The 17,594-nt window shown below is 38.4% G+C and overlaps 1 long non-coding RNA gene across 1 annotated transcript; it reads left to right on the plus strand.

Annotated features, from left to right (window-relative positions):
- Nucleotides 1-14,014: 14,014 nt before the first annotated feature.
- LOC109021045 lies at nt 14,015-16,812 on the plus strand. The gene is made up of 4 exons (XR_002001021.2): nt 14,015-14,262; nt 14,363-14,446; nt 15,544-15,581; nt 16,631-16,812. It is a non-coding gene; the product is annotated as an uncharacterized LOC109021045 (long non-coding RNA).
- The last annotated feature ends 782 nt before the right edge of the window (nt 16,813-17,594 follow it).

The raw sequence follows: 17,594 nt of genomic DNA on the forward strand, positions 1-17,594 counted from the left end.
ACATGGATACGAAAAGACAGAAGTCCTGACGTAGCGTAACGTGACGTGAACGTAAGATGACAGACATGACATAGTTGGGACATAAATGTAACAGAGTACATTTCATAACATGGCATACATGTAACATGCAACATTTCATAACATGACATATTATATAACATACAACATTTCTTAACATGGTGTAACATGTGACAGTGAATATTACGTGACATGAAATACATGTAACAGATGGCATACTTAACTTAACATGACATACTTGCAATGTATAGGAATACATGATAGAATATCTTGTGTAACAGATGAATAATTCATGACAGAATAAATTATGTGTAACAGATAAATATGTAATGACTTGACATGGCACATATGATATAACATGCATACATACAATTTAGTTCTCTTACTCACCACTCATACACATTAAACTGATAGTAAGTTAAAAGCTAATTTATCTCGATCGTTGCGTTCTACTATAATAAAGCTCGAAACACGAGGAACTGTAAAAGGTTATTCTAAAAGTTAGAAATTAATTACTAACAATTAGAAATGTGAAAAGAGACCACTTAGAGCAAAATTACTATTTTACCCTCTACATGTGGGCAAATGACCATTTTACCCCTAACTTAAGGATTTAATATCCTAATTCCAAAAATTACCAAAATTTACATTCCTCATGTAAAATTTGTCCCAAACTCAAATATCAACTCAGAAAAATTTAAGACCAATCACAACTATGAAAAACTTACTATGGCCGAAACCTACATAGGCCATTTGTCTTATTTTGGTTGCAATTCTATCAAGTTCCAAAACTCATGAATAAACCAAAATCTTATAACAAAGATCTTCCTATCCTAAGTTTAAAAACACCCTTAAAAATATCCATTAAGAAAAACTAATTATCAACACCAAACTTTTTGTAAAAAGACCCAAACTTTTTAACAAAAAGTAAACCTTAAATCATAAGTTTTGACCTTAATAAAAACATCTCCAAGAATTCCAAAAAAATCAAATCTTACTTCTAACATATTCATAACATCATCCTAAGATCAAACATGCTTTAAATCATCAAACAAAACTCACCAAAAATCACAAAACAACACTTGGAGTTTTTGGTTTTAAACTTAGTCCAAAACAGAAACTGTTTTTCCCAACTAACTATGATCAATCTCTTGATCCATGGCTTAAAGACATGTGATCTTCAAACTAACACATCACATGGTTTAAAAAATGTGTCCTAAAGAAGATCCAACCATCAAACTTAAAATCACATGGCTAAAATTTAATAAAACATGGATCTAACTCAAAAACATCAAAGTTTAGGTCTAACCGAAATCCTCTTGCATAGAAAATCATATCTTTAAAAAATAATACTAGATATCTTTGAAACAACATCCTAACATGTATATAAGAGGCTTATGATCATCATATAAAAATATCAAAGCCTTTGGAATAAGATTAAACCACGAAATATTCAAACTTTCATAAAACAGAAACTGTTTTTCCACTTCCAGTTTTCGGACCAAGATATGTCCATTAGCTTGGTCAAAACTTCCAAAACATAACATACTCTCCAGTTTCACGCCCAGAATGACCTTTCCATGGTTAAAAATACTTTTGACCGGTCAAATGAGCATGGAATGAGACTAATAATCGTGAGATAATACTTACAAGGGATAATCGTGAGTCAAAGATGAACAACTTAAATGAAGGAGTAATCGTGAGATAATACTTACAAGGGATCACTAATAGCCACGCAAAAAGACCCAGAAATCTGCCCGAGAGAGCTCTTTTGGGTTTCTCTCTAAGAACGAGAGAAATAAGTGATAAAATGGAGAGAAGTGTGTCTTGCACGACTTTAGACTTCTGGAGGGGGAAGTTATGGGCTTGAATGACCCTTGATTGGAGGTAGCTATGTGACATAAAGTGGAGAATAGAGAGGTGCAGAAACTGCCTGCAGCAGCTGTGAAAGATGGAAGTTGATGGAGTGGATTTCTCTTTCACATCAAGGCACTATTGGGTGCAGCCAATGGCAGTGGATGGTCTGCCATGTGGGGGAGGAAACTTCTCCAAGAAACTTTGCCAAGGTGGCCAATTTCGTGGGCCTTGGTGGGCCCCACCAAATGGGCTTCAATTTGGGGTTTAAATGGGGTTTGGTTAGGGTTTGAGATGCTATCAAGCCCAAAATCAATTTTTCTTGACCCAATCAAATTCCCAAGGTTTAAAAGCTTGAATAATGATGTCATAACAAGGATTTGATTAATTAATAGCATGTGGAAGTGATTTAATCAAGTGATTAAATACAATGCTAGAAATCGGATTAAAAAGGGTTTGGAGGCCAACTTTAGGGTTTGGGAAAACCATTTAGGGTTTTGGTTTCAACCAAGTTTTTGGGGTTTTCAATTGGATTCCAACCATTTAGGGTTTTACTAGGGTTGAAACCCTCTTTGGTCTGGCACAATTTGGTTGAACAGATGAAACACAGCTTTGCTTAGGTGGTATAATCTCACACCTTGATTCCTTCACAAATCTATCTAATGGATCTTCTTTGTATCAAGTGTCTAATACCATTTACTATGTGTGGTTAAGATCTTGCCAAGTGTCCAAATAAAATTTCTCTAACCTAATTTGGACATCCCACACTGTGATTTTGAAAACACTACAATGGGTGCGCTTATCGAGCTTACTATTCACTCTAAAAAGAAACATAATAAACTTAGGCCTAAAAATTTCTAAATATTCATATTAACCTATAGTGAAAATCGTTCACCGAAATTCAACCCCGAAGTGCTAAAAAATAATTTCACAATTTCCAACAGACATTTCGTCCGAAATTATGAAAATAGGCTATTGCGCCATAAAATCCTAAATAATGCACTGAGTATAATGGCGCAGACCATAACTCATTCTGACACTTCTAATTATCTCAAATAATTAAACCCATAAATCTAGCACCATAGAGAGTGATAACACTGATCATGATGACAGACTAAAACCTAAGCGATTGGTCGATTCGTAAAAACTTATGGGTTTTCACGAGATTCCTAAAGTCAATAGAAATTCCACCAATGAATTTCTAGTGGGCTATTACATCCTTCCCTCCTAAAAAAAAGATTTCATCCTCGAAATCGACGCAAGTACAACATTAACAAGCTAAGTAAAAGATGTTGCTCACCAGAACTATTGTCCATCACTGGACGTATCACTACTGGTTGGCTCCGGTGGAGGTGCATTGATGTCCGTCGGCACGGTGTGTTGGGGTAAGTAGTAGAACACATCGTCCTCTGAATCATACACCAAATTTTCAAAATGACCTGGGTTGGGGAGCTGCACGACCTCCTCATCACTGCTATCAGGCTCCTAACCATCCTCCAACAAACGCCCACGGTGAGTCAATGACCTGGATGAGCCTGAGGTAGCGGGCTCAGCGTCCACGGCAGCAGCACGCTCCTCAGCTGCTCTACTGGACTCTGCTCGGTCCCGTGCCATCCTAGCCTTGAAGTTGTCTCGATCAATCCATGTGGTAAAGTGTAACGGAGGGTAACGCTCCTCATGAGGTAAGGCCCTCCTCTCGTAACCTACTCCACTACTGTCAATGTCTAAAATGTGCGTGCGGTGGTGCTTTTGGCGTTCCATCTTACACCAATAAGCAGACACCTCCCTATTCAGTTCAGCTAAACGTCTTCTACGACGCTGTTCTCGCATCTCATGCACTCGTTGTGCCGAAAGGGTCGATTTACGGGCGGTCTTGCGCTCTCGAGCCATGGAACTGCAAAAAGAATACAATCAACATGGAGAACATTCTATAGTATACACACTAAAAATGGCCCACAAAACTCTGTAATGGAAACATATACTTTAGTAATAACCAAACAACGAATTACCACATCTGATATAGCAATCCCATACAAAGTGAAGCACAAAATATCGACTGAGCCGAAAACAAAACAAAACAAGACTGGATTAGGTATCAAATAACTGGGGGTACTTGGCTTGCATATCGACTTCCTTCTCCCAAGTTGCCTCTTGAATATTATGGTTTTGCCAAAGTACTTTGACTAGTGGAATCTTGCGGTTCCGTAATTCTTTTTCCTTCTAGTCAATGATCTGAACTGGCTTCTCCTTGTAGGTCAAATTGGACTGTAAAGGTACACTAGCGGGATCCACCACTGCCGGTATCAGGTTTCCAAAACTCTTCTTCAAAGAGGACATGTGGAATACATTGTGGATTCCATGGAACTCAGTTGGTAGCTCCAGACGGTACGCAACTGTTCCCACCTTCTCCACTATTTCATAGGGTCCCACGTATCTTGGACTTAATTTTCCCTTCACTCCGAAACGACTTACTCCTCTCATAGGGGATACTTTCACATAGACCCAATCTCCAACTTCGAATTCTAAACTCCTCCTTCGATTATCAGCGTAACTCTTTTGTCGGCTCTGTGTAGTTTTCATCCTTTCTCTGATCATGTGGACTTGTTCCTTTATCTCTTGCAAGACTTATGGCCCAAACACTTTGCTTTCCCCTACTTCGTCCCAATACAACGGAGATCTACACTTTCGGCCGTACAAGGCTTCATAAGGTGCCATCTGAATTGTGGCCTGGAAACTATTGTTGTAAGCAAATTCTATCAAAGGTAGTTGCTTCTCCCAGTTCCCCTCATTTTCCAATACATAGGCTCTTAGCATATCTTCCAAAGTTTGTATTGTCCTTTCTGTTTGCCCATCTGTTTGCAGATGGTAAGCACTACTGAACTTCAATCTAGTTCCCATTAAGTCTTGCAAACTTTGCCAGAAACGCGACGTGAAACGAGGGTCTCTATCGGACACAATCGTCTTAGGCACTCCATGCAATCTGACAATCTTTGCTATATAAATCCTCGTTAATCTCTCCAAAGAATCTGTATTCTTGATGGGTATAAAGTGAGCACTTTTTGTTAGATGGTCCACTATCACCCAGATAGCATTATTTCCAGCTGAGGTTCTTAGAAAACCCATTACAAAATCCATTGAGATATCCTCCCATTTCCATTCCGGGATTGGCAGTGGCTGCAATTCACCTGCTGGTTTTTGGTGTTCCGCTTTAACTAATCTGCATACTGAACACTTGTTCACAAAATCTGCCACGTCCTTTTTCATTCCTGCCCACCAGAAATGCTGCTTCAGATCCTGGTACATCTTTGTACTACCGGGATGAGCAGTGTAAGGTGTGTTATGAGCTTCCTTCATTACCTTTCCTTTTAACTCTTGGTCTGCTGGGATGACCCTTCGGTTCTTGAAATACAAAGTTCCATCTTCTCTGATGCTAAAGTCCTTCGGTCCTTCGGTCCTTCCAACTTCTCAATTTTCCCGATGACTTCTGCAAGCTTACTATCTTTCTTCTGACGGTCTTTCAGTTCTTCCCAATCCAATGGAATGAACTCTTGAACGGTGGTCAGAACTACTTCCCGACTACGATTCTCGATCAACAGTTTCCTCATACTGCATAAGAGTGAATTTACTTCTGACGACAAGATAGATGAATCCTCCATTCTGCTCTTGCGACTCAAAGCATCAGCTACCACATTGGCCTTTCCGGGGTGGTACTTGATGTTGCACTGATAATCGCTAATTAATTCCAACCATCTTCTCTGCCTTATATTAAGGTTCTTCTGCTCGAATAGATATTGGAGGCTTTTGTGATCTGTGAAAACTTCACACTTTTTGCCATACAAGTAGTGTCTCCAAATCTTAAGAGCAAAAACCACTGCAGCTAATTCCAAATCATGCGTAGGATAATTCTGCTCATGATTCTTCAGTTGACGTGAAGCATAAGCAACTACTCTCCCTTCTTGCATCAGCACACATCCTAGTCCTGCTTTAGATGCATCACTATACACTACAAAAGGCTTAAGAGGCTCCGACAATGTAAGTACTGGTGTGGTCGTAAGTCTTTTCTTCAACTCAAGAAAACTTGCCTCGCACTTATCATTCCAAACAAACTACACGTTCTTCTTAGTCAATGCCATGAGTGGTCCAGACAAACTAGAAAATCCTTCAATAAACCTTCTATAATAACCAGCCAGTCCTAAAAAGCTTAGAATCTCATGCACACTGGTCGGTCTCTGCAAGTTCGTTACTGCTTCAATCTTGCTTGGGTCCACTGCTACTCTTCCACTAGAGATCACGTGACCTAAAAACTTCACTTCATCAAGCCAGAACTCGCACTTGCTAAGGTTGGCATTTAGGTTTTGGTCCTTGAGTATAGTCAAAGCCATAATTAGATGTTTTCTATGCTCCTCCTTGCTCTTCGAGTAAATTAGGATGTCATCAATGAATACGACAACAAAACTATCCAGATAAGGTTTGAATATTCTATTCATCATGTCCATGAATGCGGCTGGAGCATTGGTTAACCCAAAAGGCATTACCAAAAACTCGTAGTGGCCGTACCTTGTCCTAAAGGCAGTTTTCGGCACATCCTGTTCCTTAACTTTCAGCTAATGATAACCGGATCGCAGGTCGATCTTCGAAAACACGGACGCTCCTTGTAACTGATCCAACAAATCGTCGATCCTGGGTAACGGATACTTATTCTTGATCGTCACCTTGTTCAGCTCCCTATAGTCTATGCACATCCTCATAGATCCATCTTTCTTCTTCACGAATAGCACAGGTGCTCCCCACGGGGAGGAACTAGGGCGGATAAAACCCTTCTCTAAAAGTTCTTCCAACTGCACTTTGAGCTCTTTTAATTCGGCAGGGGCCATACGATACGGGGCCTTGTGAGTCGGAGTTGTTGCCGGTTCCAACTCTATCTTGAACTCAGTTTCTCTATCCGGTAGTAGACCAGGTAGTTCATTGACAAAAACTTCAGGAAAGTCTTCAACTACTGGTATCCCACGGATTTCTTCACTCCCATCTGTCTTCTCCACAATCATCAACAGAAAAGCTGAGGCTCCATCCTCAATACACTTCCTAGCTTGTAAAGCCGAAATCAGTAGTGGGGTGGCCTTAACTGATGCTCCCACGTACCTAATTATGTCTTCACTTGGGGATTCAAATACCACTTCTCACTTTCGACAATCTATCTTAGCATAGTGCTTGAATAGCCAGTCCATACCCAAAATTAGGTCAAACTCCATCTGACCGAATACTAGTAGGTCAGCCTTCAACGTCCTTCCATCTAGCTCTACAGGAAAATCCTTAACTAAACGGGTACAAGCTACCATATTCCCATCAGGAATTAACACTACAACCCGTCGAGGTAATAGCTCAGTTTGCAAACTACAAATTCGTGCAAACGCTACAGACACAAAGGACTGCGACGCGCCCGAATCAAATAGCGCACAAGCTGTGAACCTTAACAGATTGACGTTTCCTAATAAAATATAATGTGATTCTATTAATAACCATATTTCCAACACTCATGTTAATAATAAAAGCATAAAGACTTTAAGGAAAAATACCAGTGATGACGCCAGCTTCCTCAACCTCTGATGCGTCAGCATCGATATCACCTGGGGTTACAGCATACACGCGTGCTGGGATGTGGGGCCTTGGTTTATGATCACCAGCTCCACTACCTTGTGCAGTGTTGGGACAATCTCTGATCAAATCTCCTGGTTTCCCGCATCGATAACAAACTCCATAACCACTACGACATTCTCCAAGATGACGCTTTCCACACTTAGGGCATAACGGATAAGTAGATGGCATATGTCCTCCTGTCACTATTCCCTTACCTTTCGCTGGGCTGGAAAAAGACCTTTTCTTCTCGGCACTACCGCTTGCAGCAAATGGCATGGTCCTCTTTCGTTCGGAATTGATCTGGATTGCTAGACCTCTCTACTCAGCCTCTGCTATCGCAGCCACCTTTACCAACTCTTGGTAATTCTCTATTCTTAGGCAAGCTACTTGACTACGGACCCTTGGCTGAAGTCCTGCTTGAAACTTTTGCGCTTGCATCCTTTGAGTAAAAATCAAGTGTGGTGCAAACCTTCCTAATGCCATGAAGTTAGCAGCATACTGTTCTACGGTCAGACTGCCTTGAGTTAAACTCGCAAACTCCTGTGCCTTCAGCTGTTTGGCAGAATCAGGGAAGAATCTGTTGTCGAACTCTTCCTTAAATCTCTCCCATGATAGTGCAGCGAGACTTCCTAGTTCCCTAACTAGGAGCTGCCTTCGTGTATCCCACCACATTCCAGCTTCTCCTTGGAATAGGTATCCAGCATATAGAACCTTCTGGTCCTCAGTACAACCACAGATCTCATATGTCCTTTCGAGATCCATAATCCATTTCTCGGCTTTCAATGGCTCTTCACTACCAGAAAAGTTTGGATAACGGTGGATCAAGAACTTCTCATACGGACAACCCCTAACTTCGGGTCTAGGTACGTGCGCTTGCTGCTGTTGTTGTTGTCTGGGTACCTCAGCCAGCAGACGTACAACTTCAGCTAATCCTCCATCCAATGGGGGATTCTAATTCTCTTGATTGATGCCTCCCTCTGGGTTCCGAGGTATCCTACCGCGAGTCATGTGTCACTTCCTGAAACACACGAGTACACGTATTATAACCACGTACTATCTCTCATACTTAAAAAAATTTCAAGCCTAACGAAGACTAAAATTTCAAGCCTAATATTTGGTGCATTTCCTAAGGACATGTGGATTTAAACCCAGAGACGTATTGCTCTGATACCACCCTGTGACGCCAGCAGATTCTGCTTGGGATCGGACGGACATCTGAAGCATCGGGACATGCAACACAAGGTTACCTGTCCCCGTTCATGACATATAAGATGCAATGTTCCTAACATGCATCTAGCATTATGCAATATTCGTAGCGGATAATTTTTTTTTTTTAAAAGCAATACTATGCACCAAACTTATGATATCCCAAATACTTACAACATACATCATACATAAAGACATACTAAACAACTGAGATCACAACACTAGTCCAAAATGGTTGTGAACAAAAGAGTGCTGGAGATTGAACTCCACAAAATACAATTAGTAACCTATGGCAACTACGTCTAAGTCACATCGTCGCTTAGTCGACTGTTTCCAGTTGGTGGTTTTCTGGTTCTCCTTCCGATCCTGTAACAAAATCTACCATTCGGGGGGAATGGTAGTTGGCACTACCACAGTGAGATTTGATTACAAATCTCAGCAAGTTAACAAAAAACTTCACACAGGTTAATGATGCATGCATGACAATAAATACATGAATGCACAATCAAGTCAATAGTAAACATAACATAACTTGACATAACATGACATGAAATAATAAGCATAACATGACTTGACATAACATGGCATGGTATAATAAGCATAACGTGACTTGACATAACATGGCATGAGCTGACATAACTTGAACTGGAACTGAAACTTAGCTTGACGTGACATAAACGTGAAACTTGACATGAACGTAAACTTGAACATAACATAACGTGAAACATGACTTGAACGTGAAATACATGAACTTGGAATCTTTCTCAGTAGACTTAATTAAGTGACCATATGGGTGCTACACAGGTCCCCTTGAGCCGTGTGTCCCTGTCGATTACCGCATCACAACACAGGTGTCTATACCAGCTGTGAGTGCGTTAATACGTACTCCACAGTTGTTGTGGCCCCACGTATCCTATGTGTCACAATTGCTGTGTCTCACGTAGTGTATGCTCCACAGTTGTTGTGGCCCCATGAATTATTTGTGCCACACTTGCTGTGGACACACGCAACATAATGTGTGGCACCATTGGTGTTAGTGTCTGCCGTGCTCCGGTGACCAGCTAATTAGACCCCATTCGCAACCTGTTGACTGTACTTCGTCATCCCAGGGAATTTCACACCTATTTAGACACTCCAGCGTGAACAAAGGAGTTTCACTAAGATATTACTCCGTCCTAGCGCTTAGGGTCGTGATTGACATGAACAACTTAACAAGATAGTTCTTGAGATACACAAACTGTATTCGAGACAGGATGACATGGATACGAAAAGACAGAAGTCCTGACGTAGCGTAACGTAACGTGAACGTAAGATGACAAACATGACATAGTTGGGACATAAATGTAACAGAGTACATTTCATAACATGGCATACATGTAACATGCAACATTTCATAACATGACATATTATATAACAGACAACATTTCTTAACATGGGGTAACATGTGACAGTAAATATTACGTGACATGAAATACATGTAACAGATGGCATACTTAACTTAACATGACATACTTGCAATGTATAGGAATACATGACAGAATATCTTGTGTAACAGATGAATAATTCATGACAGAATAAATTCTGTGTAACAGATAAATATGTAATGACTTGGCATGGCACATATGATATAACATGCATACATACAATTTAGATCTCTTACTTATCACTCATACACATTAAACTGATAGTAAGTTAAAAGCTAACTTACCTCGATCGTCGCGTTCTACTATAATAAAGCGCGAAACACGAGGAACTGTAAAAGGTTATTCTAAAAGTTAGAATTTAATTACTAACAATTAGAAATGTGAAAAGAGACAACTTAGAGCAAAATTACCATTTTACCCTCTACATGTGGGCAAATGACCATTTTACCCCTAACTTAAGGATTTAATATCCTAATTCCAAAAATTACCAAAATTTACATTCCTCATGTAAATTTTGTCCCAAACTCAAATATCAACTCAGAAAAATTTAAGACCAATCACAACTATGAAAAACTTACTATAGCCGAAACCTACATAGGCCATTTGTCTTATTTTGGTTGCAATTCTATCAAGTTCCAAAACTCATGAATAAACCAAAATCTTGTAACAAAGATCTTCCTATCCTAAGTTTAAAAACACCCTTAAAAATATCCATTAAGAAAAACTAATTATCAACACCAAACTTTTTGTAAAAAGACCCAAACTTTTTAACAAAAAGTAAACCTTAAATCATAAGTTTTGACCTTAATAAAAACATCTCCAAGAATTCCAAAAAAATCAAATCTTACTTCTAACATATTCATAACATCATCCTAAGATCAAACATGCTTTAAATCATCAAACAAAACTCACCAAAAATCACAAAACAACACTTGGAGTTTTTGGTTTTAAACTTAGTCCAAAACAGAAACTGTTTTTCCCAACTAACTATGATCAATCTCTTGATCCATGGCTTAAAGACATGTGATCTTCAAACTAACACATCACATGGTTTAAAAAATGTGTCCTAAAGAAGATCCAACCATCAAACTTAAAATCACAAGGCTAAAATTTAATAAAACATGGATCTAACTCAAAAACATCAAAGTTTAGGCCTAACCGAAATCCTCTTGCATAGAAAATCATATCTTTAAAAAATAATACTTGATATCTTCGAAATAATATCCTAACATGTATATAACAGGCTTAGGATCATCATATAAAAATATCAAAGCCTTTGGAATAAGATTAAACCACGAAATATTCAAACTTTCACAAAACAGAAACTGTTTTTCCACTTCCAGTTTTCAAGTTTCTAACTCTAAGAAAATCTATCATCAAAAGCTTTATTCAAGCAACAAAACCTCAATGAACATTCATAAACACATGTTAACAACACTCCATAAAATTTCGGACCAAGATATGTCCATTAGCTTGGTCAAAACTTCCAAAACATAACATACTCTCCAGTTTCACGCCCAGAATGACCTTTCCATGGTTAAAAATACTTTTGACCGATCAAATGAGCATGGAATGAGACTAATAATCATGAGATAATACTTACAAGGGATAATCGTGAGTCAAAGACGAACAACTTAAATGAAGGAGTAATCGTGAGATAATACTTACAAGGGATCACAAATAGCCACGCAAAAAGACCCAGAAATCTGCCCGAGAGAGCTCTTTTGGGTTTCTCTCTAAGAACGGGGGAAAGAAGTGATAAAATGGAGAGAAGTGTGTCTTGCACGACTTTAGACTTCTGGAGGGGGAAGTTATGGGCTTGAATGACCCTTGATTGGAGGTGGCTATGTGACATAAAGTGGAGAATAGAGAGGGGCAGAGACTGCCTGCAGCAGCTGTGAAAGATGGAAGTTGATGGAGTGGATTTCTCCTTCACATCAAGGCACTATTGGGTGCAGCCAATGGCAGTGGATGGTCTGCCATGTGGGGGAGGAAACTTCTCCAAGAAGCTTTGCCAAGGTGGCCAATTTCGTGGGCCTTGGTGGGCCCCACCAAATGGGCTTCAATTTGGGGTTTAAATGGGGTTTGGTTAGGGTTTGAGATGCTATCAAGCCCAAAATCAATTTTTCTTGCCCAATCAAATTCCCAAGGTTTAAAAGGTTGAATAATGATGTCATAATAAGGATTTGATTAATTAATAGCATGTGGAAGTGATTTAATCAAGTGATTAAACACAATGCTAGAAATCGGATTAAAAAGGGTTTGGAGGCCAACTTTAGGGTTTGGGAAAACCATTTAGGGTTTTGGTTTCAACCAAGTTTTTGGGGTTTTCAATTGGATTCCAACCATTTAGGGTTTTGCTAGGGTTGAAACCCTATTTGGTCTGGCACAATTTGGTTGAACAGATGAAACACAGCTTTGCTTATGTGGCATAATCTCACACCTTGATTCCTTCACAAATCTATCTAATGGATCTTCTTTGTACCAAGTGTCTAATACCATTTACTATGTGTGGCTAAGATCTTGCCAAGTGTCCAAATAAAACTTCTCTAACCTAATTTGGACATTCCATACTGTGATTTTGAAAACACTGCAATGGGTGCGCTTATCGTGGTTACTATTCACTCTAAAAATAAACATAATAAAATTAGGACTAAAAATTTCTAAATATTCATATTAACCTATAGTGAAAATCGTTCACCGAAATTCAACCCCGAAGTGCTCCTAAAAAATAATTTCATAATTTTCAACAGACATTTCGTCCGAAATTATGAAAATAGGCTATTGCGCCATAAAATCCTAAATAATGCACTGAGTCTAATGGCGCAGACCATAACTCATTCTGACACTTCTAACTATCTCAAATAATTAAACCCATAAATCTAGCACCATAAAGAGTGATAACACTGATCTTGATGACAGACTAAAACCTAAGCGATTGGTCGATTCGTAAAAACTTATGGGTTTTCACGAGATTCCTAAAGTCAATAGAAATTCCACCAATGAATTTCTAGTGGGCTATTACAGCCAACATACCCCCCTTTACATCAGCCTTCTCATGCTTTCTAAAGAGAGCATCTGCCACCTTATTTTCCCTCTCCCTGTTAAACTCAATTTTAAAATCATACCCCATGAGTTTCATGACCCATTTCTGTTGTGCTGTAGTTTCCACCTTTTGTTCTAGCAAAACTTTTAAGGCTTGCTGGTCCATCTTCACAATAAAAGATTGGCTCAATAAGTTGGGCCTTCACCTTTGCACAACTATCACTTGTGCAAGTAGCTCCCTTTCGTAGGTTGATAGAGCCAAAGCCTTCCTTTTCAAGGTCTTGCTCAAAAAAAAGATGGGCTGTCCACCTTCCATAAGAACTGCACTTATACCACATCTGCTAGCATCACATTCTACATTGAATGTTTGTGTTAAATGAGGATGTAATACCGGAGTCCTACTGCATATTCTTATTAATATGTCATTTTTATTAATATTTTTAAGTGAAATATTCTTTTATGCATTTTAAAATAAAGATTTTTAATTATTTTATTTTAAGATGAGTATGCTTTATTTTAAAATGGGATTTATTAAAATAAATCAAGGGCATGATTTTAAGACTTTACAATATTTACCTTAAACTCTCTAATTTTACTTATTTAAGAAATGACCCAATTATTCTCTACCATTGGATTGGTAGGTGAAAAGTATCTTTGAGGTTGATAGATCTCTACCATCCATTTGCTTCCTTGTGATGGAAAAAGTGAACAAAGACCAAAATGTCCTTATCCCTTCTCCAAGTCTATGGTTAAGGCAACAAAAAGAGAAAAGAAAAACAAAACTAATCCTAAGGCATTCTACTCCTACCCATCGGCCCCTCACCCCAAGAAAGTGAAAACTTCATCTTTCTCTCCAAGAAAGCCATAGTCGACCTTCATCTCTTTCCTTCCTCTTTTCTTTTCATCTTCAAGAAACCAAGTTCCCCTCATCTCCTTCAAGCCGTGCCACTCCATAGCAAGGGAAGAAAACATCTTCCTCCATCTCCAAGCCATGTGTACCTCATCTCTACCCATTTTCGGTTTTGACTCAAAGCTTGGAACCAAAGCTTGATTTCATCTTCCAAATGGTCAAATATTGAAGGTAATAGACTTTTGGTTTATTCCCTAGTATGATTTACATGTGGATTTTGAGTTTCACCATTTTTCTTACCTATGATGTTTCGGTTTTGGGAGTAACACAGTGCCATCATTTCATTCATCATCTACATGGGTTTACCACTATTTGGTCCTCTATCTTGCCTCTTGAAAGAAGCTAAGAGCTTCAGGTAAAAACTCTAATTTGACTCTTTTTTTTTAATGTGATTTTGGAAGCCAACTAAGTTGTTTTAGCTTGTGTTTTGGTATAGTTAAATTCCTATGTTTCATATAAATATGTATGCCCTGTTTTTGGCCCAAACCGAATGGTATTATGGTGGTTTTGGTATGTATTTCCCAATATTTCAAAAATGCTATAATGCTATTAAACTTGGTTTAATCATAGGCGACGATTGAAGTGATTTTAGTTTATATATGTTGGTACCATGTGTCTTGTGTTGAGGTTGGTTGGTAATCTATTTTTAGGGTGCTAGAGGTTAGGTTTAGAGGTTTTACTTGGGTCTTGTAATTTTATATCTTGCTTTTGAAAGGTATTAAGTGAGTAAAGCATAAGCTTGAGTGTTTAAAGGTTTTAAAGTTGCTTAATGGGTAACTTTGCTATACTTTATGCTACTCTAATTTTAATGGGATATGTTATCTAAACTATTTAAAAATATTGCTTGTGTGATAAAATTATAGCATAGTTGGTTTAGGTATAGTAGATTAATTGTGCATGATATATTACGATATGTAAAGCTGTCCAAATATCCCTAAGCCCATATTATGCCATGGCTTGTCTTGATGCAAAAATAGCTCATTTATATTGTCCCTCGTTTGGTTAAATTCTACCTAACCCAAGAGTCCAAATATTAATAAGCTAACCCTTTTATAATGAGGGACCACAAGTTGATTTAAAGGGCATTGTTCCTAAGCTTGTTTAGCCTACTTGAGATGCCTAAATCTATTTTAAAGCCCATTCTTGAGAATTTATAGATTTTATCTCCTAATGTCCATAATCCAAAGTGAGCTGGAACCAAATAGACCTTACTTGAAGCCTATGAATTCTTAACTACTTTTCATGTAAGCCTTTTAAATAGCCTTCCATGGATAGCTAGCATGTCTTAAAATTTAATTTATTACTCTTGTAAGTTGTGGTGAGGAGTAGTCATCGGGTTAATGCTAAGCATAGAAGGGACGTTAGATTGTAATATCGTGGCTTTATCTTTTAAAAGGATGACTAAAGAATATTACATGAATATTAACACACTTATACAATTTATTGGAATAGGACCTATATTGATGTTAGAAGTATCGGGGAGCATAGAGGTAAGTAGCTATGACCATACTCCTTACACATGTTCTCTTATGAAAGAATGTCTCTCTCTTTTCAAATGTTCTTCTAAAGAAAGAGTAAATGTATATATTATGTACAAGTCTTTCTTGGTAGCCCCTGTTAAACACCCTATCGATTATAATTCAGTTTGTGTATAAGGTAATGCATGCCCTTAGGTTCTAAATCATTAACTCTTATCATGTATGCTCTCTCAAGAAACTTATTGATTATTCTTATATGTAGTATAGCATGAAATGCTCTTTCTCATTAAAATGCAAATGCATCGGACTAAGAAATATGATGAAAATGTTTTGATTAAGTGTATGCATGTGAATGGATGACTATACACAGAATGTATTGTATGCATTTTTACGAAATTAGATTTGAGGCTCAGGCCTTATGCTTAAGCAATGCTTTAAATGATGCGAAGAAAGTATTTTAAAATGTCCCTATGAACTGATGCTTTATGGATGCTATGAGAGATGATGTTTAAACTCATGCTTTTAAATGAAGTTTTTCTTTCCATGAATGAATTCTTAAATAAAAAGGATTGAAAAGGAAATGACTGAATGAAAGAAACAAAAGACTGAAAGGAAATGAATGTTTTAATGTATGAAAATACATAACGGTCATGACTGATAAATGAATGATGGTACCAAAGGACTGGGCATATTGCAATTTCAGGTAAGTAGTACTAGCGGTGCACCCAGAGCTGCCCCTGGCTGAGGGACTCCCAACCAGTGGTCATGGGAGAAATCAGGTCCAAAGGAGGACCGCTAACCCTAACACACGAGACTTAAAAGTGTGTACCGGCCAAAAGGAAAGTGAAACATGAAAGCGTAGTTATTTCTCAAAGATGTTTATGCATGAAAGTACTGTTTATTCCTTAAAATGTTTATGCATGAAAGCATTGTTAAATTCTCAAAATGTTTATGTATGCATGTTTTCAAAAGAAAAATAATAGATACCTAGTATGTTCACTGCATGGTGTACTACTTACTGAGTATTCGACTCACTTTGTGTTTATGTTTTAAATGTCCAGGTAAATGACGAAGAGGTTGGGGAGCAAGGCATTACTGCAGAGGGAGAGGCAGACACTTAGTGTCTTCCTTATTGGTTCGACCTTACATGGATGATGGGTTATGTTTATGGATGTTGTTTTTATGTTGGGATGGAGTCTCTTCCTAACTAAAATAGTTATATTTTTATGAACGTATGATGGACTCTGAGAGTCATTTATGGATGAATATTTGAATAAAATGTCTTTCAGGTGTTTCCCTTTATTTAATTAGAAATTTAGAGTGCACGTGTGTCATGTTCATGTTGATCGCATATTATTAGAAAAAAAGAAAGAAAGAAAAGGGACAGGTATGTACGAAGCGACCCCTTTAACTGCTGAAAAGCGACATTGGCCTCTTAGCTCCATGAAAATGCATTCCTCTTTAAAAGAGTTCTTAGAGAATCAACTATAAGAGCAAAGTTCCTCATAAATTTTTTGTAATAGCCCGTTAACCCCAAAAAGCCCCGCATGGCCTTTAAGTTTGTAGGGACTGGCCAGTCTATCATCGATGCCACCTTGTTTGGGTCATCCATCACCCCTTCTCCTGACACTAAATGTAACGCCCCAATGGAAGGCCCAAACCACATGTCCTATACTCTAAAAGGACTAGTCAATGATACAATTGGAGCCCCACTAGAGTCTTATAAAGAGCAAGAACTTCTCATTCCCAAGCAATGTAGGATCCCATACACCACCTACCCTTATCCATATCATATGGGGTATCACAATCTACCCCCCTTAAATTCCCGACGTCCTCGTCGGGCCTGTCCATTGTAGGTGGCACGGCTCAAGTCCCACATTTCTGGTTGAGATAGGCTTTGATACCATTTAACTACTTAAGAAGGCTCCGTTATTAAACTAAACCTTAATCAACATGAACTTAGTTCATAGACCTGTGAAATACCACACCTCAGGGCTATTCCTAAAGCCTGCGAATTCTAAGACT

Source organism: Juglans regia, chromosome 3, assembly GCF_001411555.2.
Source record: "Juglans regia cultivar Chandler chromosome 3, Walnut 2.0, whole genome shotgun sequence".
Classification (NCBI taxonomy): domain Eukaryota; kingdom Viridiplantae; phylum Streptophyta; class Magnoliopsida; order Fagales; family Juglandaceae; genus Juglans; species Juglans regia.